Source organism: Callorhinus ursinus, unplaced genomic scaffold (assembly GCF_003265705.2).
Source record: "Callorhinus ursinus isolate GAN/ISIS: 27379988/994484 unplaced genomic scaffold, GSC_fseal_2.0 scaffold48, whole genome shotgun sequence".
Classification (NCBI taxonomy): domain Eukaryota; kingdom Metazoa; phylum Chordata; class Mammalia; order Carnivora; family Otariidae; genus Callorhinus; species Callorhinus ursinus.
Window position 1 is genome coordinate 9865624 of NW_027397110.1, and position 25531 is coordinate 9891154.

The 25531-nt window shown below is 53.5% G+C and overlaps 1 long non-coding RNA gene across 3 annotated transcripts in view; it reads right to left on the reverse strand.

Annotated features, from left to right (window-relative positions):
* LOC141370869 (uncharacterized) overlaps nucleotides 1-25531 on the reverse strand; it is a 52414-nt gene that overhangs the window by 25882 nt on the left and 1001 nt on the right. The window lies entirely within an intron of this gene.

Consider the following 25531-nt stretch of genomic DNA (forward strand, 5'->3'; position numbering starts at 1 on the left):
CCGAAATATATGCGCAGTCATCAGCTCGCCCCCAGACACAAGTCCATCCACACAGCCACGCCCACAGTCACCTTCCCAGCACACGCGGGTGCACACACATGTCCACACACACGTTCACATGTCACCATACAAAGCACGTCTGCACGGAAGGAAGGGCCAGATGCCCCCAAGATCGCTCGCTCTCTCCTGTTCTACCCTCCTCCATCTCATCCCACCCCTGAGAATCTGTTGGCAATCCCCAGACCAGTGGCCTGCTTCTCACACCCCCGGGAAAGTCAGTATTTCACCTGCCCAGGCCATCCTGGTCCTTCAGGGACCAACCCGTCCCCTGTGTCCAACCCCCAGTCCCTCTCACACAGCACTGCCTGGCCTCCTCTGGGGGCTACCTAGAGAGAGGACCCCCTCCTCTTCATCCCCTCCCTGCTGCGCTCTCCTGGCACACCCCGATGCTGCCAGGTCTGTGGCAGACTTCCAGAGATTGGAGTCAGCCAAGAAAACCTCGGTGGACTGAGCTACTAGGGAGCAAGATGCAAAAAATGCACGTTCAGGAGGTCAGCTCCAGCCCAGGTCAATGAACAGTCAAAGACAGAGCCGCATACTGAGTCCTGACCCACATCACAGTCGAGCCTTGACCCCAGCCCAGCCACAGATGGAGGCTTGACCCTAGCTACACATCGTCTGTCAAACCTGGGTGATAGCCTAAGCCTTGACCCCAGCCTGGACCTAAGGCCTGACCCTGACCCCAGCCTGCAGCCTGATCCTAAACCCAAAATGAATGCTTATAGGCCTTGATCTTGGCCACAGATTGGACCCTGATCCTGACCCCAAAATACACACCTGGGTTACAGCCTGGGCCCTGACCCCAGACTGAGCCATTACCCTAATTCCTGAATAAACCATCTCTGACACTGTCTATAAACTGAGCCCTGTTCCAAACCTAGACAACCCTAATCCTGATCCCAGACTGAACCTTTATCCTGGCCCAAGCTTGACCCCTGATCTTGACCCCAAACGGAGCCCTTACCCTCTTCCTGAATAAACTTTTACCATAGGTACAGTCTGAGCCCGGACACTGGCCCCAGTCTGAGTGCTAGTCCTGATCACAGCCTGAGCCCAAGCCCGAGCCCGAAGCCAATCTTCTCAAAATACTCTGCCTTTATTCACATGAGGAATGCTCCTCACTCCTTTCGCAAGCACAGAAAGCCCTAGCTGAAGTCTGAGGAGATCTGGAGAACTTTCCACACAATCCACATGACGGCCTTTGCCATGTGGCAGGACAGGACCCTATCATTCCCTTTTTATAGGCGAGGAAACGGGTTCTCAGGAAGGCTTAACTTGTTCCATGGGGTTCCAGCCAATAGCCCCGGAACCAGAAAGTAGAAGCTACAGGGAGACAGATTTTAGGAAGAAGTTTCCCAAAGTCTGGGCTGGGCAAGGACAGAAGGAGCCATGTGCACAGCATGGAGCTCCAGGTCAGTGGAGGTGTGCCAGCAGAGACGGGTGACTCTTTGCCTGGTGCTCCAGAGAGGTCTACAGGAAGTGGCAGGGACAGGGCCACGAACCCCGAGGGCTCTGCCCATTCCGAGATGTCCAGGGCACATTGTGCCTCATTCAGGTGCCCTGTGCTCTTTCCCCTCAACCCAGCAGCCCGGAGTGGAAGGGCCGCAGAGTCCTGCCGTCTGGTGAGGGAGAGACCCACCCCAGCCAGGTGGAACCAGAGCTCCCTCCTCCCCTGCTCAGGCTCCTCTCACTGCAACCCCCTCGCTGTCCGGACTAGACCTAAATGGGAGGTGAGACCCGCCTTGCCAAGTTGGCACCGGGCACTATCACTCTGGGAGCAGTGCTGGGCCCTGTGTCCAGTGTGTGTGCATCTCCGCTCTGCCCCAGGCTCAGAAGTATAGACCCAGAACTGGGGAGGACATGCCACTATTGCCAAAATGCCAGAAAAGCCTCTCTCCCCCAACACCCCATTTTGCAGACCTTGGACACCAAGACCCAGAGAGGCTAAGCGGCCTGCCTTGGGTGGCACCGCCAGGCGGGGGGCGCATCGGGAGGCGGGCCCCAGACCCCGGCACCTGCCCCACTCTGGCACGGCCCCACAGATGCCCAAGGAGGGCTGGAGGGTGGTGGGGGGACCTGGTGCCAGGCGGCAGAGGCTGGGGTGGGGGGCTGATGGCCCCTCGCGCGGCCGCCCCCTCCCCCCCATCGCCTGCACCCCAGCCTGGCTCCGAGCACCCGACTGCCCAGCTGCCCGCACATCCGCCCAGGCCCAGACATCAATCCACACCAGGGCCCTCGCTCCCTCTTTCTTTTCTGCCCTCCTCTTCCCTCCCCAACTCACGTCTTTTTTTTCTCCTCTCTCTCTTCCAACATGTCATTACAGTAGAAACAAAAAGCGCGGGAACAATGCGGGCATTGACGGCGGGCCCCCTCCCGGCCCCCTCCCCCCGCGGTGCGTGCCAGCACTCTTTCCACCCGCCCAGGGCTGGAACCGCTGCCAAAGGAGCCCTGCTAATAAACAAGAGGAACCAGATAAACCAGGAACACAATAGAGGGATTTGTTGCACTTAGAATGGTGGGAACAATGTCAACGTCGCGCGCAGCTGCTTCTAAGCCCCCACCCCACCAAGTCCTGCCAAGCAGCCCCCTCGCCCCCAGCCCCTCTGATTTATGAAAGGTCAGAGGGCATCATGGCTAAAGGGCCCCTTCCTCGCATCCCTCATCCCTTGTTAACCCTTCGGACACAATGGTCCCTTCTCTGGGCGGTGGCGGTGGGGGCGGGTGTCATGCGTAGCACTTCCTGGAGCATCCTGGGGCCGGCTGGTGGTGGCGCAGAGGGAGGAGCCGGCTCCAAGATGCCTTCAGGCCTGGGGCTTCATCCCTCTGCAGGGAAGGCCTCGTGGCTGGAGGTCTTCTTAGTGACCCCCCAAGGGTGTGGCCAGCACCCACAATTAAGTCTACAATCTGGAACCCAGGCTGCGGGCCGAGCTGTGCGTTCAGGCCAGAGATTCACTGATGCTCCTGTGGCTGCTCAGTCCCTCGCTAGATGCCGGGCTGCGGGGATGAGCAAGACATGGCCCCTGGTTTGGGGGAGCTCGGGGGATGGGTGTGTGGGAGCCCGGGCAGAGGGCCTGACGCCGCTGGTGTGGGGCAGGTGGTGGGAAGGATGGTGAGGACAGTTCTGGGGGCAGGTGGCACAAGCAGAAAAACAGGACAAGCAGTTCCCACGGAGGTGGGGGTCGGGCCCCCCTCCCCCACCTCACCACAAAGTCTTCATTACTAAAATGAGGATAACGGGACTCACAGGTACTTGGGTACAAGTAAGGTACTTAGAGCCTGGCACACGGTCGGGTTTGAGAGCTAGGGCCGTTGTTATTATTATTGTGGTGGTGGTGATTACTGTGGTGGTGGAGCTTCAGGCCCACCTGGGGACTCCCCTCTGGTCACACAGCATTTCCAGAGCCAGGATTCCAACCCGGGCTCCATACTCCAAACCCAGGACTCCTTCTTGCCTGGGATAGACGCGCAAAACTAGGAATCTGGGATTGAGCGGACAGAGGAGTGCTAAGCCCCCTATTCGGGGGCTGGTCCCCAAATCGGCTTTAGACTGTCTTCCCACCTCAAAAAAGAAAATCACATGAAATCCTCTGAGTCTTTTCACGTTTAAGCCCAACTGGAAGAAGGAAGATGCAGAGGAAAGTCTCCTATCACCCACCTCTCCCCCCTGCTGAGCAGGGGCCTCCTGACAACATTCTGACTCCCACCACTTGCAAACCATCCCCATCATCCCTGCTGAGGCCCTAGGCCCCTTCTGTGGGCACCGACTCTCTCTCCAGCAAAGGAAAGTCAGCATTCATAATAATCACCAAACTCCAATCTTTTAGGAAGTCCTATTAACTTTATCTTCAAAACACATCCAGAATGTCCAGTCTCACTTTTTTTCTACTTTGTACTGGAAATCCTAGCCAGTGCAGTAAGGCAAGAAAATGAAATAAACGGCACACAGATTAGAAAGGAAGAAGCAACACTATCTTTATAGCACAGACAACATAGTCATCTATATAGAAAATCCACGTTAATCTACAAAAAAATCTACTGTAAAAAATAAGTGAGTTTAGCAAGGTTGCAAGATACAATTAAATAAATGACTAAATACAAAAAATCAAGTCTATTTATGTATACTAGCCAAAACAATCAGAAATTTAAAATTGTTACATCTCATTTAAAATAAAACCACAGCTTAACAATAAATAAAACCACAAAATGTGAAACACTTAAGAATAAATTTGGATTACAAATGCATGACATAATGACGCTGGGGAGGGGGGGAGAAAGGACCCAACCTAGGTAACTTTGCACAGTGGTGTTTTGACTAGCTACTGTAAAGCTAGAGGCAAAGACGGTGCACAAATACTGTACTTTGGCATATGTGTTTCCCACAAGGCATGGCTTAGCAACACTGAGGCCATTTTACATATATACGAAATGTGAACAAATAGGTAAATACACTGTAGATAATGAGAGCCAGGTTTCTCACTGTCAGAGAAAGAAACCACAAATAAGCAATGGGGAGAGGCTCGAATAGACCCTGTGGAGCTGGAGGTGGAGCTTCATTGCCTTCTCCTTGACTGTGAGCCAGACTCAGGGACTCACTTCCAACAGAGTAAGAAAAGGGAATATAGTATCTTTCCAGTGGAGGACTCTGGCAAACACCACCTGAACCAAGTAAGTGGTCAAGGTTGATGCCAGAAGGAAGGTGTCTCAATATCACATACCCCCTAATATGTTGTGATGAGAAGGGTACATCGTCCATGTGGTGCTCCTCCCCCAAATCCATACCTTCAGTCTAGTGATGAGAAAACACTAGAAAAACCCAAACTGAGGGACAGTCTGTAAAACGTCTGACCCATACTCTTCAAAAATGTCAAGGTCATGAAACATAAGGAAAGATGACTGAGGAACTGTCACAGATGGGAGGAGTCTAAGGATGACAAATGAGTGCAATTCGGGAGCCTGGCTTGGATCCTGGGACTCAAAAAGAACATTAGAGGAAGCTGGGTGAAGGGTATACAGGGACTCTTTGTACTGTCCTTACAACCCTTCTGTCAGTCTAAAATTATGACAAACTAAAAAGTAAAAAAAAAAAAAAAAAGGCCTATCACTTAATATAGCATAAAAATACAAATACTTAGGGATAAATTGGACAAAAGATGAAACCCATAAAACACTGCTGAGAGAAATTAAGGAAGACATCAATCAATGGAGAGATGAAACCCGTTTGTTGATTGAAAGACAATATTGTTAAGATATCAGTTCTCCCCCAAATTGTTCTATGGATTGAAACCTAACCCAATAAGAATTCCAGCAAGCTATTTTGGAGACATTGACAAGCTGATTTTAAAATTTACATGAATGGTGAGCATTGAGTAATGTATGGAATTCTCACATCACCATGTTGGACATCTAAGACTAATAGAACATTGTATGTCAACTATGCTTCGATAACAAATTTAAAAATAAAAATAAATAAAATTTGGGGTGCCTGGGTAGCTCAGTTGGTTAAGCATCCAACTCTTGATTTCAGCTCAGGTCGTGAGATCAACCCCTGTCAGGCTCCGTGCTCAGTGCAAAGTCTACTTGAGATTCTCTCTCTCCCTCTGTGCCCCCATCCTGGTCACACATACTCTCTCTCTCTCTCAAATAAATAAATAAATCTTTAAAAAAAATTTTTAAATAATATTTACAGGGAAATGCAAAGGATCATGAATAGTCAAAGCAATTTTGAAAAAGAATAAAGTCAGAAGAATTACACAATCTGATCTCAAGACTTATTATAAGGCTATAATAATTAAGACAGTGTGCTATTAGCATAAAGACAGACACATAGATCAATGGAAAAGTAGAGGGGCACCAGAGGGGCACCAGAAGGGCACCTAAGGGGTGACTGGCTGACTCAGTCGGTTAAGCGTCTGCCTTCAGCTCAAGTCATGATCCCAGGGTCCTAGGATCAGGCCCCACATAGGGCTCCCTGCTCAGCAGGGAGTCTGCTTCTCCCTCTCCCTCTGCCCCTTCCCCAACCTGTGCTTGTGCTCTCTCTCTCTCCCACTCTCTGTCAAATAAATAAATAAAATAAATAAAATCTTTTTTTAAAAAAATGTAGAGAGCCCATCGGGTCCAAGCTGAGCCCAGAGTCGGCTTGTGACTCTCTCTCCCTCTGCCCCTCCCCCATTGCTCACTCTCCCTCCCTCTCTCTCTCAAATAAATAAATAAATCTTAAAAAAAAAAAAAAACTTTAGAAGAAAACAGAAAATCTTGGGGGCCTTAGTTAGGCAGGGATTCCCTAGATATAGCATTAAATGCACAACCCATAAAAGAACAAGTTGATAAATCAGACTTCATCAGAATTTTAAAAATTTGCTCTTCAAAAGACACCAGTAAGAGAATGAAAAGACTAGCCAAAGACTAGGAGAAAATATTTGCCAAGTGTCTATTTAATAAAGGACTGTAATCAGAATACATGAAGAATTCTCAATACTCAGTAAGAACACAATCCAGTTTTTTAAATGGGCAAAAAACGTGAAGAGACACTTCACCAAAGAAGCAGATGGCAAAGAAGCCCGTGAAAGGATGCTCAGGATGACCGGTCATCGGGGAAATGCAAATTAAAACCACTATTCATCTATCAGACGGCTATCATTCCAAAGACTGACCCTACCAAGTGTTGTCCAGCCTGTGGAGGAAGCAGGCTCTCATGCGCTACTGGTGGGAATGGAAAATGGTCCAACCCCTTTGGAGAAGAGTGTGATGGTTTCTTAAAATGTTAAATACACACCCACCATCCAGCCCAGCCATTGCACACCTAAGCAGGGACCTGCAGAAATGAAAGCACATGTCCACACAACGACTTGGACATGAATGTTCACAGCAGCTTTATTTGGAATAGCCCAAATCTGGAAACAACCCAAACGTCCAGCAACAGGCGAATGGATAAACAAATTATGGTCTATCTGTATGATGAAATATTCATTGGTAGTAAGAAGGATAAACTACCAATACACATAATGACATGGATCAATCTCAGACCAAGTCTTCTGAATGAAAGAAGACAAACCAAAAAGGACTATCTACCGTACGATTCTATCTAGCTGCAACTCCAGAAAATGCGTATTAATCTACAGTGACGGAGAGCAGGTCTGTGGTTGCCTGGGGAAGGGGTGGGGGCGCAGGGAGGGATGAGCAAGGGGCAGGAGGGAAGTTTTGGGGGTGATGGATATGTTCATTCTCTTGATTGCAATGATGGTTACAGATGTGTCAACACTCAACAAAATGCACATCTTAAATATGCGCGGTTTATCGTATGTCAAGTATACTAAACACAACCAGGTACTTCCCGCCCGTCACACTGGGGCCACCTGGGCTACCACCCACATCACCTATGCTCTACCTCAGTGGCTTCTCCTCCCTGATCTCCCTTGCTCACTGCTCCTGTCCCTTGATCATTCCAGGCACGCTCCCACCTTAGGGCTCCTTCTGTGTGGAATGTTCTTTCCCAGATACTCCTATGCTTCATTGCTTGAGCAACCTCAGGCCTTCACCCCGTGGCACCTTCTCAGTGAGGCCTGCCTTAATCACTGCACTTAAAACTCTGAGCCACGATTCTCTGTAGTCCCGACACCCCTTTCCCTGCTCAACTCCCCCCCCCCCCCGCCTCCATATCACACCAAATAAAATCAACTTCCTTTGGGTTTTGTTTGTTTTCCTCAACTGGAATTTGCACTTTTGTTGTAATTCAATATTGTAGTCCGGGGGCCCTAGGTAGGTATGTTGTTAAAGGAATGTTTCATTCATACTAGGCACTGTTCTAAGTGCTTTACATAGATCACAGAATGGCCCCCAGAAGTGGTGCTATAATTCTGCCCACTTTACAGATGGGAAAACTGAGACATGGAGAGATTTAAGCATGCCCAAGCTTATTCCAGACCCCGTGCTCTTAACCAGCATGCTCTGTCATCTCCCCAGTGCTTGGGTCCCCTGATCACAGCTTCTGATCACAGCTGGCATCTCCAACCGGATTGGTCCTGGCAGGGCCCCTATCCTGATTCCAGAGGTTGAACCACATCTTATAACAGCAACAATAACGCTTCCTAGTTTCCTCTAGGTGTTCTCTCTGCTTTGGTCCAAAAGGCATGTGAGGAAGAGAAGGGTACATAAAATACAAATGGCTTCTTTCAAAAGGGGGCAGGGGAGGGGTGCCTGGGTGGCTCTGTCGGCTGAGCGTTAGACTCTTGGTTTCGGCTCAGGCCATGATCTCGGGGTCCTGGGATCGAGCCCTCTGTTGGGCTCCCTGCTCAGCAGGGAGTCTCCTTCTCCCTCTGCCTCTGCCTCTGCCCCTCCCCACTCGTGCTCTGTCTTTCTCAAATAAATAAAATCTTTAAAGGGAGGGGGAGGGGAGTTAAAGGTGGGAAGACAAGGGGAAAGGTGGGCAGGGTCCCAGAAGGAAGTGGGCAATACACAGACCACACTCATTCGGTGTGGAGCTCAAGTCCTGCCGACAGGTCCCAGGGCAGCCCGAGGTCCCATGATTCCCAGTGTCCTCAGGACGGAAATCGGCCATGGCTACGACTAGTCATAGTTCCTTCCCTCCCTCCCGCATTCATCTATTCACTATCCATGACTCAGCAAGTGTTTACAAGGGCCTGCTGTGTGGGGCCCACACCAGGCACAATCAGGACAGAGCGCCTTGGGCCCACCTCCCTAGGAAGGACAACCCCTGGGAGCATTGCTCCCACCTTCATCTTGCAGATGTGGAAGCAGGTCTTGGAGGCTGCTCCTTGGTTTGAGCCCAGCCTGACGCCCTCCCTTGGCCACCAGATTCTCCAGCTTCCTCCTACTTCAGGTGCCTCCAGAGCTGCAGTCTCCCATGGCTCCTGCACCCCACGGCACCTCCTCTGAGCCGGGGCCTTCCTGTTTCTGGCTCATCCTCACAGGTCAGGGCTGCTGTCCCTGAACATAACTCCCTGCAGCTGGGTGCCCCATCCTGCCTGCCCACCCCTCTGCCCTGTCACTGAGTCTGCTCCCTCCTCCCCCGCCCACTGCCCTCAGGAGCTCCCCACCCCCTGCTCCCCAGCTGCAGTCCTGCTCTCAGGAGACCCATTGAGGAGGGAGCCGGGGGTTCCCGAGACGCACTCCCTGCTCTCCAGCGGCTCCCACAGCTCCCTGCAGGCTCCCAGGCCGCCCGGCACTATGTGCAGTACCTCAAGTCAGGAATCCGGGTCAAGTTTCCATGCCGCGGCTCACCGCTGGGGGCTTCAGGCACATCCTTCGCCCTCTTTGGACCTTTTGGTTTTATTCACTGAGAAATGGAGCACTTATAACCAGTAAAATCCGGTTCCTTTCAGATTTTGTGGACCTGCAAGTTCCCAGAACATCTGGAAGACAGGTGCAGGGTGTACCCCGGGAGCTCCAACAGGGATCCCAAGTCAGCCCACTGCCTTCTCCGCTGAGTTGAAGGCTCCTAAAGTGGGACTGGAGTAAGAGGGCGTCAGCTCCAAGTGGACAGGACAGATCTGGCTCACTCTGCTCTGTATGTAAATGCTATGGCACCTGTCCTGTGCTCTATAAATACCTGTTGGATGAATGGCCAGAGGAGTGCAGCTGGAAGAGGGACAGGCAGCTGCAGTCAGCTACCGCTGATCACTCTGACCCTCTGACCCTGCAAATAATCCCAACGTCCCTTGGGCGTGTGCAGAGCCACCCCCGGGCCCACTCACTGCCTTCTCTAACTGGCTCACTACCCTCCCTGGACACCACCTGTCCATCTAGACCAGTGCTTCAGCTTACTGGAGGGAAGGACAAACTACTTTTTTTTTTTAAACCCAGGGACACCTGGGTAGCTCAGCCGGTTGGGTGTCTGTCTGCCTTTGACTCGGGTCATGATCCCAGAGTCCTGGGACTGAGTCCCGCATCAGGCTCCTTGCTTGGCGGGAAGCCTGCTTCTCCCGCTGCCTGATGCTCCCCCTGCTTGTGTGCTCTCTCTCTCTTGCACTCTGTCTCTCTCTCTCTGGTAAATAAATAAATAAATAAAATATCTTTTAAAAAATCAAATAAACCCAATCCTTTGTGGGCCAATACTTTTGTAAATTACAATAAAAATAAATGACTAAAAATTGATCACTCCCTTGGAAACTGCAGCTATGTCAAATTGTTACAGGAGTGTCTAAGGTCTGTACCTATCCCTTCAAGGAAGGCACCCGTCTGTAGACCTCCCTTGCAGGAAAATTGCTCTGAATTTCCTCATTTCAGTGACAGTATCACCCGTCCCATCCCCACTGTGCCTGACAACCCCTCATCCTGCCACCTACACAGACCAGTTGGTCATGAACTTCTTTCCATCCTAATGTCTCACTGGTGGGACCCATCATCTGTGGCACCCCAGATCAGAATCTTACTCTCCCACCTTTGGTCTTGGCCCCCAACCCCATCCAGGGTGAGCTTGCAAATGCTCTGAAGTGTGTCCTATATGTACTGAAACCCTTTGTGGTTCCCCTTTAGGACTTGGGCTCTTGAACCTAACATTGCCTCCATAAACTGGACTTGCGCACACACACACACACACACACACACACACACACACACACACACACACTCCTGCCCCATCTCTTCCTACGCCCTCCCCACAAGCCTGGGATCCACATGGACCACTGGTCTGCACACTGTGCACATCAGGACTGTCTCCTGCTGGGAACACACTGGCCCCAGCTCCTCTTCAGTCAGCTCTGTGCTCCCCACACTTTCGGTCCCAGCTATTCCTCCCTCAGAAGCCCGCCAGAAGACCTGTAGGCTTCCTACCTCCATCCTCCATGCTCCAGCAGCCCCTCTCCCAGCCACTTATGAAAAAGTGGGGGCCCCGCCTCACACTGTTACGAGTTATGCACAAGAACGTGCTCTCCCCCCACAGACCCTCTAAGCGAGTGTGCATACATCTTCATCCTCCCCTGCAGACGTGGGTGCCCACTCATAGCCATCTTCCATTTTTAATGCAAGACTCTTAATCATCAACAGCTCTGTGAAGTGGTCTATTAGCCTCTTTCACTGACAGTGGAGATCTGAAACATTAAGGGACTCACTCAAAGCCACACACCCATTGAGTGTCAGAATTGGGATTCTAACTCAGTTCTGCTGGCCTCTGGAGTTCAAATGTTTAAATAGCTACACTATATATTTGTCTGCTGATGGTAAAGGCACATCAAGCAAACATAGAGAGTCAGCGCTTGCAACCTTATGATAGAACAAGATTACATTTAGGCCAAAAGCATTAAAAATAATGAGAATGTGGACTTTATAAAGCTAAACATTATAAAGAGATTTTAAAATATAAATACTTATGCACCAAATAACAGCATCAACAACTATAAGGCAGAAACCACAGGAAATTTGAGGAGAATTGAAGCATGTGGGGAATAGGAGCCTTGAATTGTCTTCTCACAGATCAAATGAGCAAAAGAATCTAGAACCGTTGGCTGACCGTGAAGCTGCCATAAACCCAATACTCAGATATGTACTCAGACGTACCCCAAACATCTATCCTGTTCTCCACCTAGAGACAAGTTCATATACTATGCATTTCATGGCTCAGACCCATTCGGATGCACATGCTTAGGGATAAAAGTTTGAAACATTTTCACCAAACTGTTACCACTCTCTGGACAATGATATTAGGAGTTTTACTTTCTTCTGTTTCTCTGTGTTTTTAATTTGTCTACAATAAATGTATGTCACTTATATGCTTTCCAACATTGTTTTTTCAGTGCAGAGCAGAGAGGATTCTGGTTAGTTGGAAGTCCAAATGATGCAGACTTCAGTACAGGGAAGCCTGCCCTGCATGAGGAAGGTGATGAAGTTTCATCCAGAAGACACATCACAAAACGTGCAGAGCCCACAGTGAGCACTCAGGGAACTGCACTGTGTTGGTACTCCCACCCGCCCCCGGGTCTTTCACTCCAGCCACTGCCTGACTGGTTCTTGAGCCTCTCCGCCTCCTTTCTCCCCTCTGACCCTGTCCCAGCCCAGGTCCCACCATCTTTCACCAGGATTAATATCTCAGCCTCCTAACTGGCCTTCCTGCCTCCAGTTTCTCCCAGCACCTCCCTCTCTCCAAGGCCAGCATGCATCTCCCATAATGCTTTGAGAGTGAACTTCATTTTTTTTTTTAAGATTTTATTATTTATTTGACAGAGAGAGAGACAGGGAGAGAGGGAACACAAGCAGGGGGAGTGTGAGAGGGAGAAGCAGGCTCCCCGCTGAGCAGGGAGCCCAACACAGGGCTCAATCCCAGGACTCTGGGATCATGACCTGAGCCAAAAGCAGCCGCTTAAGGACTGAGCCACCAAGTCTCCCCAAGAGTGAACTTAAAAAAAAAAAAAAAAGTCTGATCATGTTGGCACACTTCCTCCTTCTTAAAGTCTCTCCATGGCTTCTCATTGTCCTTAGGATAAAGTCCCCTGCCAACCTCTCTAGTGTCACTCTGACCCCTCCCCTGTTCTCCATACCCTAAGTCCAAAATAGCTTGCATTCCAAATATCTTGCACTTCTTCCAAATTCCCCATATGCTTTATTTTCCCTGAACCTTTGTTCATATATCTTCTTCTTCCTCAGTTACCACTAGGCCACTTTTCCCTCTGTTCAGACCCTTCTCTCTAAGGTTTGACCCAAATATCCCCTCCATCGGGAAGCCCTCCTTGATTGCTCCAGCACAGTTCCCTTTGCTGAGCACCCTCAGCACTTGGTGCACAGGATCATTTCCTAAGACCCTTGTAAGTCCCAGACTGACCTCACATCATATCAAGCATATTAAAAAGTACCCATATCGGGGTGCCTGGGTGGCTCAGTCAGTTAAGTGTCTGACTCTTGATTTCCTCTGCCCCTACTAGCCATCTTGCTCTCTCTCTCTCTCTCTCTCTCTCCCTAAAATAAATAAATAAATAAAATCTTAAAAAGAAAGATCTTAAAAAGATAATAAAATCTTAAAAATAAATAAAATCTTAAAAAGAAAAAGTACCTATATCACTTATTAAAAATACCTGTTTGGCTATAAACAAGTTTTAAAAGATTTTTGTGATTTTTTTCATTTGAAATTTTGTTTCATTTCTGTTTTGCTGGGTTTTTTTTGCAGCTAGTGCTTTTGTGTTCAGTTCTCAAACATTTTTGTGGGGTGACGAAAAGCCTCTAGGCCCTGAGCCCTGAGCTCCCCCTGCCAAAGGTTAAGAAGACTGCGCCCAGAGCTGACCACTGTTGGGTGTAGCAAATTAGGCGTTTATCCACCTATCTCCTCTGAGGGACCACGGGATCTCAAGAATCAGAGCCTACCTCCTCTCTGTGCCCCTGGTGGCCAACAGCCAGCCCGCGCAGAGCAGCACTCAGGCACTGCCCATAGAATGAATACATTCATGACTTCCCCTAAAAATCTTTCTTCTCTATGAATCTAATAAATTGCAACTCGTATTTATTTCTGTATCTGTCAATTGTGTCTCTATAAAATATTTCTTTTTTTAAAGATTTTATTTATTTATTTGAGCGAGCACAAGTGGGCAGAGGGACAGAGGGGCAGAGGGGGAGGGAGAAGCAGACTCCCCGCTGAGCAGGGAGCCCGATGCAGGGCTCGATCCCAGGATCCTGGGATCCTGACCTGAGCCCAAGGCAGATGCTTCACCAACTGAGCCACCCCGGGGCCCCTCTATAAAATATTTCTATACTTTATCCAAAGATCTCTGCTCACTTCACACTGTTTAAATGTCCAAAGCGTACGCAGTCAGGAGCCCACATGTTACCTCTCCTGAGCCTCATGACAACTTCATGAAGTAGATCCTGTTATCACCGTTTAACAGAGAACGACACTGGGGCTCAGAGCAGAGAACTAGCCTGCAAGTAAGAGACTGCGGAGTCAGGAAGCGAACGAAGGACTGTCCCGTTCCTGGTCCCCCAGCCCCCCTCAACACCCGTCTCCTGCCGCCCACAGGTCGCACCGCCAGCCATCACTCCCAGCCTGTTCCTCGTCTCATTCCTTGGCTTCCAGGCAAGATGCGGACCTATCCTGCGCCCAAACGCACCATCCTGCCAGCAGCGGGGCTGTCTCCACACCATCGCTCCATTCAGTCCCACCAACCTACCACGTGCCAAGCCCTGTGCAGAGAACCAGAGCTAAAACAAAGAATGCCAAGGTCACCCGGCCACGAGCTCCTGAACGGCAGGGACCGAGCCCAGAGCAGAGAGACGGCGGGCCCTCACCAGCCATCCTCTACCTGGAGGATGGTGGAGAAGGTCGCTTTTGTGCACCCGCCCCCTCTCAAGCCAGCCAGGGAAGCCCTGGGCTGCGCCATCTCTCACCCATGTTGAGTCTGTTCCCCTGAGCACAGAGACAGGCCTGGCCCACCTGCCACCCTCTTCCCAGGGCCTCGCCAGAGGATCGGCACGTTCACGAGGGGCCCCAAATGGACCGTCCTCAAAACTCCCCAAAGGTAGAGCACTTTTCAATTGGCAAAAGGCTCCACCTGCTTTCCTTCAGTCGATCCTGTCTCCATCCCACCTACGGGGAAGGAATCCTCCAGGTCCACTTGGCTCCCCAAGGCAAAGTTCGGCTGGGACCCTGGAGTCCCTCAGAAAGGCCCCTCTCCTTCCTAAAACTCAGCTCCCCATCTGTGCTCTAAGGAGGTTCAGCTGGACAACCCCTGAGATCCCTTCGGGCTTCAACATGGCCGGGATCCACCATGGAAAGGAAGGCTGGCCCTGTGACAGAGGAGGGCACTAAGGCCCCGAGGTTTCCAGGACCCCGACTGGTGGTGCACGGTTGCCACGCAGTGTGCACAGTGTCCCGGAACTGCACCGTCAGGGAGAAAGGCGCCACCTCCCACCAGGACCGGCAGGAGGAGCCACCCCGTGCGGAAGCAATGCTGGCACGAGGGGGTTTGGGGGCCAGGAGGCTCACCCCCACCAAAACCAGCCATGGGATTCCTAAAATCCACCTGAGCGGGCACAGGCTGCTGGGCACAGATTCAGACAGCCCAATGGTACGCACGGTATGCCTCTCAGCCCAGGGCTGGCGGAAGTGCCCAGACCTCCAGTAACAATGAGCAACACAATAAAAATAGCAGCACACTCAGTGGTTCGCTGCGGCGTCAGGCGCTCCGTGCCCGTTACCTTCCCTCCCCACAAAGCTGCTCATCTCATTTTACAGATGAGAACCCCTGGCTCTGGCTCTGCCCTAGCTCACATAGGCAGGAAGTAGGGCATCCTGCTCTGACCGCCCCAAAGCCCTCGTCCTTCGACCCACCCCGTCGCCCCGGTTCTGTCTGTCCCCCACGGTGGAGGCGCATTGCCGCTCAGTGGCCTGGGAGGGCCTCGGTGGGCCAGAGTCGGGGCAGAGGGCTGACGGGGAGATGACCCAGGGGCAGGCGGGTGCCTGCCAGAGGCCTCCGCCAGCATGTCTGCAAAACCAGGAATTTGACCGAGAGCTTCGCCAAGGCCCTTCCTCAGGCTGTGATAGTCCTATGTCTCCAGAGGCCTGCAGACCTCCCCGGCAGGCTGCTGCTGAGGCTGACACCCATGGAGGGCCGTGCCCCTGTGGGGGCCGACGTGCTCCAGTGCCTCCCACATGCTGGCAGCTGAAGGTGTCTGGTCCCTTGGCAGGAATGTGTCAGAGCTGGACCTGGAGCCAAGCCACAGACCTGGGGACAGAGGGTACAACTCAGGAGCCTGAGCTGGTACTCCACAGTGCCAGCCTCAGGGCCATTCCTAAGGGAACAGCAAGGACCCCTAAGCAAAGATAGGGACAGACTAGGGGCACCCAGAAGAGCAGGCCCGTCGGCCCGCCCTGACAGGCCCATAGCCTGGGCTGGGCTCCAGGCCTCAGGGGAGACAGTCACATGGTGGTGGAGGGTGTCGCCATCCTGGGAAAGAGGGAAGACAGAAGGAAGAGACCCTAGGTGAAGGAATGACAGGAGGGGGTCCCCATCCCAAGTGGGAACAGGGGTCCATCTGTGATGAAAAGCAGACCTCCAATCTTAGGGCCATGGGCCCACCCTGGCGGGTGGGCTCCCATTATCAGCCGGACCCTGATGCCCTTCCTTTGACATGTCTGCCTCGGGCCTCTCCCCGCGCCACCCCCACCAGCAACTCTTTCTCTCTCTCTCTCTCTCTCTCTCTCTTGCATTCCTCTGGGAGCTGATCAGGGCTTGAATGACACCCCAGATGACTCTTTGCTATTAATTCCCACACACAGAATGGGCCCCTTGTTCTCCTCTCCCAGAGGAATAGCCGTGGCCAAAGCCATCCCAAGAGTTCCTGACTTAACCCTTCTCCCGGCTGCTCCTCCACACGTTCCCACACCCAGGGCCACGGGGCCAGCAGGAGGTGGGATGCAGAGAGGGAGTCTGGGAAAAACAGGGACTCCTCCAGCCCAGAGCTGCTGGAATGAAATCCCCAGGATGGGACAGCAGGACCACTCAAAACTCCCCAGGGATTCTGACCCTGGCTGCTCGCCCAAGGCTCTCAGCCAGGCCCTGGTGGCCAGAAGGTCTCGCCACCAAAGTGCCGGAGGCCCAGGGCCTACAGCCTCGCCAGGGCCAGCCTGAGGCCTCTGGCCCCCTGGGAGGACCCTTCAGGGGCTAGCTGGCGGGCTCGGGCTCTCAGCCCTACCTGGCCCTGATGGGGTTAACAGGACTGGAGGCAGCAGTCACCTGTCCAGGCAGGTCACTGATGAGAGACAAGAGGTGCATGGCCTTTGGAGTCTGGAGACAGAGGAGGAACTGGTCTGTTGAGTCAAAGCACACCATCCCTTCTTTGCCGGCCCCCACCCCTCCAACTTAGACAATGGGAGTGAGAAGAGCTTCAGAGGCCATCTAGGCCAGCCCCTCCCTGCTCAGATGGGGAAACTGAGGCCTGAGAGGGGGACAGCATGGCCTCCATCCCTCTGCAAGTCCGTGGCACAGCCCGGGACCCAGGTCCCCAGCTTCTAAACCAAGACACTTCCTCCTTCTCCATCCCCTCCTTTTCCATGTTCCACCCTCTCCCTCCCTGCCACTGACCCGGTTCTGCAAGCCTGCTGTGTGACCTTGAGCCCATCACCGTGGCTCTCTGGGTGGTGGAGAGCTCGTGCTTGAAGGGAACATAAACACCTGCTCTACGGTCAGCATCAGCCACCTCGGCCTCCTGCCCCAGGACAAGGTTCAAATCCTTCCATCTGCAGCTCAGTGAGGACCACCCCAGAAAGACTTGAACCCATCCTCCCACCTTGCCTCTTCCCATCACGGACAGCACTGTGGGAACTCAGGAAGAAGACCCCAGAGGCAGGGGCAGTTAAGCTGAGAAGAGGAAGAAGGAGGTGGGGTGCGGGGCACAGGCCCGAGGGAGCAGCAGTGTGGCCAGCGCGTGGAGGTGGCCAGGGCAAGACGGCCTGGGGAGCGGCAAGCTGAACCGTGGACTGGAGCCAGGCTGGGGGGGGGGGGCGGTCCTGGAAAGTCAGGACAGGTGGCACTCAGAGCTGCTCTGCAATCATGTGCTCACATCTTGGTTGTTATAACTTGTCACCTCTGCCATCTCTCTCGCTTTCCTGGGGCCCTCCACCCCCTGGCAGCCTCCCCAGATTTCCAGGTAGACGGGGCCAGGGCGGGTGAAGGATGGCCAGGGGAAGGGGGAAGGGCGAAGACAGAGAAATCTGTGGAGAGAGAGAGAGAGAGAGAGAGAGAGAGAGATGGAGGCCTTGAGAGCAGAGCCCGGGCTGGAGACAGAGGGAGAGCAAGGACAGAGACGGCCAGCCAGGGGCAGAGTGGGCCAGAAAAGGAAGGACGCTGAGAGAGAGAAGCAACCGGCTGTGGGGTCAAAATGACAAAGCCTCCCGGAGACAGGAGGCTGCGGACAGAAAGAGGAGGGAGAGGAAGCAATGGGCAGAGAGAAGGAAATCGGGCGGAGAGGACAAGCGGCAGAGCCAGGCGTGGAAACGAAGACCGAAGGCAAAGGTCAGGAGGAAGATGAGGCGGCGGAGGAGGAGGGCGGAAGGGGGCCCTGCCAGGCAGGTCCCCGCAGCCCCCTCGCAGCACCCCGCTCGCCAGGCACGCGCACACGGTGCTCCAGCAGCATGCATAAAGGAGCGCCGGGAGCTCAGCACACAGCAGCGGGGAGGGCACCACAAAGCCCAGAGGGATGGCCTGCCCCAGAGGCGGCTGTTTTGAGGCGGAGGAGGGGGACTTAGAGACCATCTATTCCAGTAGTTTCCCCACCAGCTGCACCATAGTCACAGCGGAGCTTTTCCAAAAAGAGATTCCTGGGACGCCTGGGTGGCTCAGATGGTTAAGCGTCTGCCTTCAGCTCAGGTCATGATTCCGGGGTCCTGGGATCGAGCCCCACGTCCGTCCGGGTCCTGGCTCAGCGGGGAGCCTGCTTCTCCTTCTCCCTCTGCCTCTCCCCCTGCTCGTGCTTTCTCTCTCTCTCTGTATCTCTGTGTCTTGAATGAAAAAATAAAATCTTTTAAAAAAGAGAGAGAGAGATTCCCAACTAAATCTATGACTGGGAATGGGAGCCGGGAGCCAGTGAGCCTGCAGCCCCACATGGCCCCGGGGTTAACCAGGCGAACAGATGAGGGAGCCGCTGATGGCCACGCAAGGTTGCCTGGCAAAGCCAGGGAGGCCTCCCGGGTCCCAGCCCCGGGGCTGCACATGGGAAGGGGCGAAGTGGGCAGTGCCCCCTCTCTTTCCCTCCGGCCCTCTAGCCTCAAGGCCAGGGCCCAGCTCTTCGGGGGCTGCCAGGTCAGTCACCATCCTAAGGCCCAGAAGTCAAATGGGGGAAAGGAAGGCATTGGGCCAGAATAGGATTTCTGTCCCCCATTTCCCCACCCCCGTCCCCCTAGTGCCAAGGCCTAGGGCTGTGAGCTCTAGCCAGAGATGGGGGCGGAGGGTGGGGCAGGAGGGAGGAGGGGGAGGCCTGGGTGCTTCCTGTGCCCCCCTCTTTCCCTTGGCCTCCTGGGACTCAGGGCTGGGTCCCCTGGGGCGGTGGTGTCTGAAGCTGACAGATCTGCCCTGTCCTTCCTGCCTGCTAGGGGAAGGGGTGGAGCTGGCTGGGGAGCTGGCTCAGATCCCCCTTCCCTAGGTCCTCAGGGGTTTGGCGTCTCACTAAACCCAGCCTGCCCCTCCAGGGGCCCCAGCTGCAGAAGAAGGAAGAATACCGGACTAGGGATCAAGCCGCCTGCCTCCATCACATGAGAGACCTTGGACCAGTCTCCTCCCTCTAGCCCTCAGACTCAGACTCCCTCCTTGCTCCCTTCCCCTCTCCACGCCTCCCACCCCTTCCTCTACCGGTCCTCCCGCCTTCATTCGTTCATTGGACACCTCCAGCACACCAGGCATTCAGCAGATCACCAAGGATTCGTGGAGCTGGCATCCTTGTGGGAAGACAGACAATGAACAACTAATCTCACAATAAACATAAAATCGTAAATTGTAGTGAGTGCTATAAAGGAAAAGGCCAGACTGCTGTCACAGGGAAATAACTGATGCTGGAGAATCAGGCGGTGTCTGTAGACACAACCTCGGGGCTGAGCCCACAGGAGGAGCCAGCGAGGAGCCCGTGGAAGTGCGTTCAGTGGAGGGAGGGCATCTGTGGGGCTTGGCAGCCACTCTGCTAGAGTGTCGGGATGAAAGTAAGGCCAGGATATGAGGGCCAAGCTGAAGATTTAGGATTTTTTTTTTTAAGATTTTATTTATTTATTTGACAGAGAGAGACAGCGAGAGAGGGAACACAGGCAGGGGCAGTGGGAGAGGGAGAAGCAGGCTTCCCGCTGAGCAGGGAGCCGGATGCTGGACTCAATCCCAGGACCCTCAGATCATGACCTGAGACGAAGACGGATGCTTAACGACTGAGCCACCCAGGTGCCCCAAGACTTGGGATTTTGATCCCAAGAGCCATGAGAAGGAAATATGTATTTGATCCATCTCTGATTTGAAGTGTTATTTCCCTACGTGCACGTGCGTCTGCCGCATCTGTGCGCTTTAGACCGAGTGCACAAACGGCTGACTATGGTGTGAATTCGTGGGTCTTGCCCCAAAGGGGCTGATAGAAATGATGTTATCAGGCCTGAGGAAAGGAGAAGTAGCACAGGGTTCTTAGTGGGTTCTCTCTCTGGTCAACGAGTTGGACAAGTACTTGTTGTGTACTCCCGCGTCCAGGCCTGAGCAGCTGCCCCGGGAGAGACAAGACCAGATGTGGCCCTTTTCCTACAGAACCCTGAAACCCCTGCTAGCAAATCTGAAAGAGCCCCCCTGAGATCAGAGGCCAACTCTCTCATTGTACAGAGGAATGGATGAGCAAGCCCAGAGAGGGCAGCTGACTGCCCCAAGGTCACACAGCAAGAGTCTGGACCTTGGCAGAGTTGGGAGCAGCTCCTCCCATTATACCTGCCAAAGCTGAGATTTCTACTCAGGGTTCTAGCCCCAAACGGAAGACATTCAAACTCTCTAACTTCTCAACCTGCCACCTGGTAAGGGGGTGAGACATGCAAAATCCCCGTGCCTGGCAGCCTGGTGGATATATTACACTTCTGCTTGCACCAGAGCACCCGGACACGCGACCACACCCCTAGGGTTGTGCCTGAGTCCCTCAGTCTTATCGTGGTAAGTGCGTCTCCTCCCCCCACGAAGGGAAGAGATTTTCTTGAGTGTATTATATCCAAGTCATTATCATATCCAATACATTAGCCATCCTACCTGGAAAACGTTGGACACCGACGAGAGAAGTGAATGGCTATGTCTACCTTTTGTTTCGGGCAATCTGCTGGACACTTGCTATTTCTCATTGCTTTTTCATCTTTGAGACATTCCCAGGAGGCAAGTATTGGCATCCTCATCTTACAGATGAAGTAATTCATTACGAAGATAAGTAAGTGGCCCAATCCCACAGCAGATTTAGTGGGACAGGACCGAAGTTGAACCCTGGTCTCTCTGGTTCCGGATCTCAGGCTCACCACTCAGCTCCTTTGTCATTATAAAGTGACATCATCAAAGGATATGGTAACCTTCTTGTGGAGGGGCCCCTTCGAGCTCATACAAACACTGAAATCCCACCAGGTCACCCTGTGTTCACTTTCAGGGGAGAGAGGGGAAGCTTGCAAGAGCAGAGACGCACTCACAATGCCAAGCTCAAATGCGTGATCCTGACTCGCTTCACGCCCAGCCCGGTCCCCTGCCCTTCAGCATCCACGGCCCTAGTCCCTGGTCATACCCTGGATGATGGAGTGAAATGACAGGGTATCTGGTGTGAGCAGATCCAGGTTTTTCCAGCCACCCTCTAACCTGGGCCACCTGGACAAGTCCCTTGCCCCAAGCTGCCCAGATGATGGAGGTTCAGAGGCCCTCGTTAGCCACAGGCAGCCCACCCTGCTATGACAGCAGCAGCCCCCTCCAGGTCAATACCAGGGTCCCCTCTGAAAAAAGCCACCCTCGGCCCCCCACCCTTCCTTTCTTTCCTCCACCTTCCCCAACCCACTCTCGTCACCCTCAAGCATGTCTGCACCATGTTGCTCTAATAGGTGTGGGAATGTATGAATGAATGACCCAACTCCCCACTCGTCAACAAGCTCCTCAAAGACAAGCCCACCATTCACCCCTCTCCATTACCCCAGACATCACAGCCTTGCCTAGGGGTGGGTCCTTGGGAAACCTGGGGCAAAAAGTCAGGGCAAAGAGGTCAAGTTCCAAGACTGAACAGTCATGTGACCTCAGTCAGTCAATCGCTTCCCTTTCTGCTCTTATTCAATGGGATGATGGCCCTGCCCTTGTTCTGCCAGCCCCCAGCTACTAGGGGCTGATGGGAGAACGTCCAGTGACAGCAACAGCACTTGTACAGGGAAAGAAGCAAGGACCACTATCAAACCCAAGGTCAACTGACAGCCACCTTCCGAGGGCCGACCCCTAGATGCTGAGAACAATAGCTGCCATTTACTGAGTCCCGTAATGTGCCAGGGACCATCCTAAGTGCTTACACGCTATATCCGGTTTCATCCTCCGCACAACCTAGTCGGAAAGTGAGACTCAGAGATGTCACGTCCTTTGCCAAGGACACACAGCTAGTAAGTGGGAGTGTCAGGATTCAAACCCGGAGCTGTCTGACTCAAGAGCAGCACACCTTGCTGCCTGGGCAAGTTTATCTCCTCGAGAGTCATTCGTTCATTTGCACCACTGGGCACCTTCTAAGTGCCAGGCATCATGCTGGAGGGTGGGAAGGACCCAGCTCGCAGGGACAAGGTCCTGCTGGAAAGGTGAGGGATGCAGGAGTCGGAGGAGGCTCCAGGCCTGGCCACCAGGCAAGGTGTCCTGAGCGACGCTTGGCCGCTGGGGCCTGGGCCACAGAGAGGGGGTGGGGAGAGTGCACGGGGCTAAGGAGGAGTCAGGGATAAGTATTTTAAACAAAGATCCATTTCTTAACTGCAGAACTTAGAGCTTTTGACAGGCCCTGCATCTCTAAAAAGAGGAAGTGGAAAGCAGGGTTTCCGTAACTTAGTTGCCCACAGAACTGCCTTTTCAAGAGACGCCAATCCATCTCTGAGGAACATCAAGGCTTGGAAACATTAGCTCAGGCACTGGACTCTCGTTTTGAAATACAATTCATGTGCTATCAAATCTGGAAATGCCCCCAGAGATACCCTAGTCTGCCCCTCATTTTATGGATGGGGAAACTGAGGCCAGGGGAGGGTAGAGGTGGCCGGGGCAAGAGAGGGCCTCCACAGCCCAGCCGGGACTCAAGTCCAGCCCTCGGAGTCCCCGTGGCCCACACAGCCCTGGAGGCCCTGGGTTGTGCCAAGGTGCTGGGTATCTGTGTAGGCCTCTCCCCTCAAACTCTGAGCTCCTGTGTCTCAGACAAGAGTACATTCCCGGAAGTTCAGCTCAGCGTGAGAGATTCGGGGCAGACACCAGGAAGGGCTCTCTAGCAGCAGGGTCTGGAGAACAAGAACAAGCAGTCTCCTTCTGGGAGGGCTTCTGAGAAGAGGGCAGAGGCCAGCTGCCCTGAGGCTGCCCTAGGCACTGGCCCAGCCTCCTCGTGGCCAGAGAGGGTGGGGCAGGGCAGGAAAGGAAGACTCAGGCCCCAGGAGCTACCTTTCTGGCTTGGGGTGGGACCCTCAGCTTGGACCAGAAACAAGGCCGGGCGAGAGCCCCTGTTGGGACAAGCCCTGGCACGCTGCCGTCCTCCATCCTCCACAAGAGCTCAGGCCTTCCACCTCCAGGAAGCCAGTCCTGCCTGTTCTAGCCTTGCCTATCTGTTCCTCCTTGGAACCCTGACAGCAACTCAACTCAGGGAAGACTCCCTGAGGTCATGCTGGGCCCTGGGGGGGCCAACACCAAGAAAGAAGGCATGGCCCCTACCCTCAGGGGGCTCCAAGTAGGAGGTGGAGACTGGCCCGGATGCCAGGCTGTGTAAGGAGGGGAGGTGCAAGGCCATCTCCACCCCTACTGGAAAGTAATACAGGAAGAGAATTCCAACTGAGTCCGTGTCCAGGAGTGCATCCCTGAAGAGAGGGCCTCCGAGCTGGGCTGTAAGCAATGAGGGATGGGGAGCACAGGGAAAGTGCAAAGGCCCCGGGGGGTGGGTGGAGGAGGGGACTGGCCCATGGTGGCACCTGGGGTCTAGTGGCAGGGCGGCAGAGCGGTCAGAGGCTGGGCTCAGGAGGTAAACTGCGGGTGCCAGTGCATTCCCACCTATCACTAGCTGGGTGAGCTCGGGGCTGTCACTGAACCTCCTGTGCCTCAGTTTCTTTCCTAGAAGGAGAATAATAACAGTATCCACTCACTGGGTTGCTGAGACGACAGAGCGCTCAGAGCCGGGCTGGCCCACAGGAGGCTCTGGAAGTGTGGGTCTCTGCTGTCGAGGGGGCACAGGGTAGGGGAGGCCCAGCCCCAGGGAGCTTATTGCACACCACCCCGGTCTGATGCTGGGATTCGACGGGCAGATTATAAACTCCTGAAGGCAAGTCCACAGTGGCTACTCAGTAAACACTTGTGCACTTGAACTGATGTGAGCGAGCACCGTTCCCACCTCCCAGCACGTAAATTACTACTACATACCAAACATTGAGCCAGGTATTTGTGTGCGTGCGTGCATGTGTGTGTGTGTGTGTGTGTGCATATTCTTAATGAATTCTCCCATCCACTCCCAAATGTAGTGATATATAATATTATCAGCATTTTACACATGCAAAAACCAAGTCCCAAGAAGCTAACAGCATAAATCGCCCAAGGCCACGTGGATGCTAATGGCACAACTTCCTGACTCCAAGTCCAGTGCTCTTTCTACTGCCCTCCAAACCACGAACAACACAGCCTGTCCAGAGGCAGGGGAGCCTAGGAAATGTTCGAGGGAGCTCTCACACTCCCCATGCACTCACCCAGACTAAGCTTCTGTCGCGGTCACTACCATACCCTTGACCCCTGACCTGTGCCCCTGAGCCCTCCCTCACCCCAATGTGCAGCCCCTCCCCTGCCACATCCCCCAACTCCCCACACACTCCAGTGTGACTGCAATTCTGACCTCTAGCTCTGGGGTCCCACGCCCAGGCTTCTTACCCCTGCCCTCTCCCCAGAGATTTAGGGCTCTGCAGGGGGTCATCACAGCCTCGGGGCTCCAGACACCCAGTGAGGGAGACTGCAAGGCCCAGAGTGCTCGAAAAGTAAACACATCTGGACTGTTCCCCCCGCCCCCATTCAGAATCAGCCAGTCTGTGGTGGAAGCCAGGCTTCAGTACTTTTGAAAAACTTCACATATGATTCGAAAGTTCAGCAAGAATTAGAACCAATCCTCCAGACACCTGCCTAGGAGCTGGTGAGAAATGCAGAATGGCAGGTCCCATCCCAGACCTGAAGAATGGGAGCCAGTGTGCTGCACACCTTTATGGTGAAAAGTACTGCCCTAGGCTGACCCCCGGCTTCCACACAAACCAGCAGGGAGGGATGAAGGCGAATCCCCTCCCCCTCCCCAGCCCCAGGACACAGGACATGGATAGTGAGTATCTGAAGAAGCACTGAGAGAGGGGGCCACAGGCCTGAGGGAACGAGGGAGTGAGAGCCTAGACCAGGCAGGTGCCTGGAGGTGCTAAAGTGCTTTCCCAGTGTCCCCTCATCTGTCCTCAGTCAGGAAGAGAGTCTCATGCCCACCGGGGGAAACCGAGGCTGGAGCAGAGGCTCAACTTGACCAGCACCACCCCTCGCCCTCACATAGCCCCAGCTCCACTGAAGAGCAGATTTCCCCCATCTCAGCTCAGTGTGTCCTGGGAAGCAGGCAGGGAGGCACTGGGGGGTCACTGCCCAGGTGAGAGATAAGGGCCTGAGACCCGGGGCAGTGAACCCAGGGCAGAGCCTCCCACAAAGCAGGCCCAGTGCCCTAGGAAGAGGACTCAGGGAGCTAAGGGGTTAAGGGTCACTGCTGACAGAAGCAGCTCTGCCAGGCGGAGTCCTCAGTGGGCTTTACATCTGACTGCCAGGGGCCATCATTCACTGTCAGG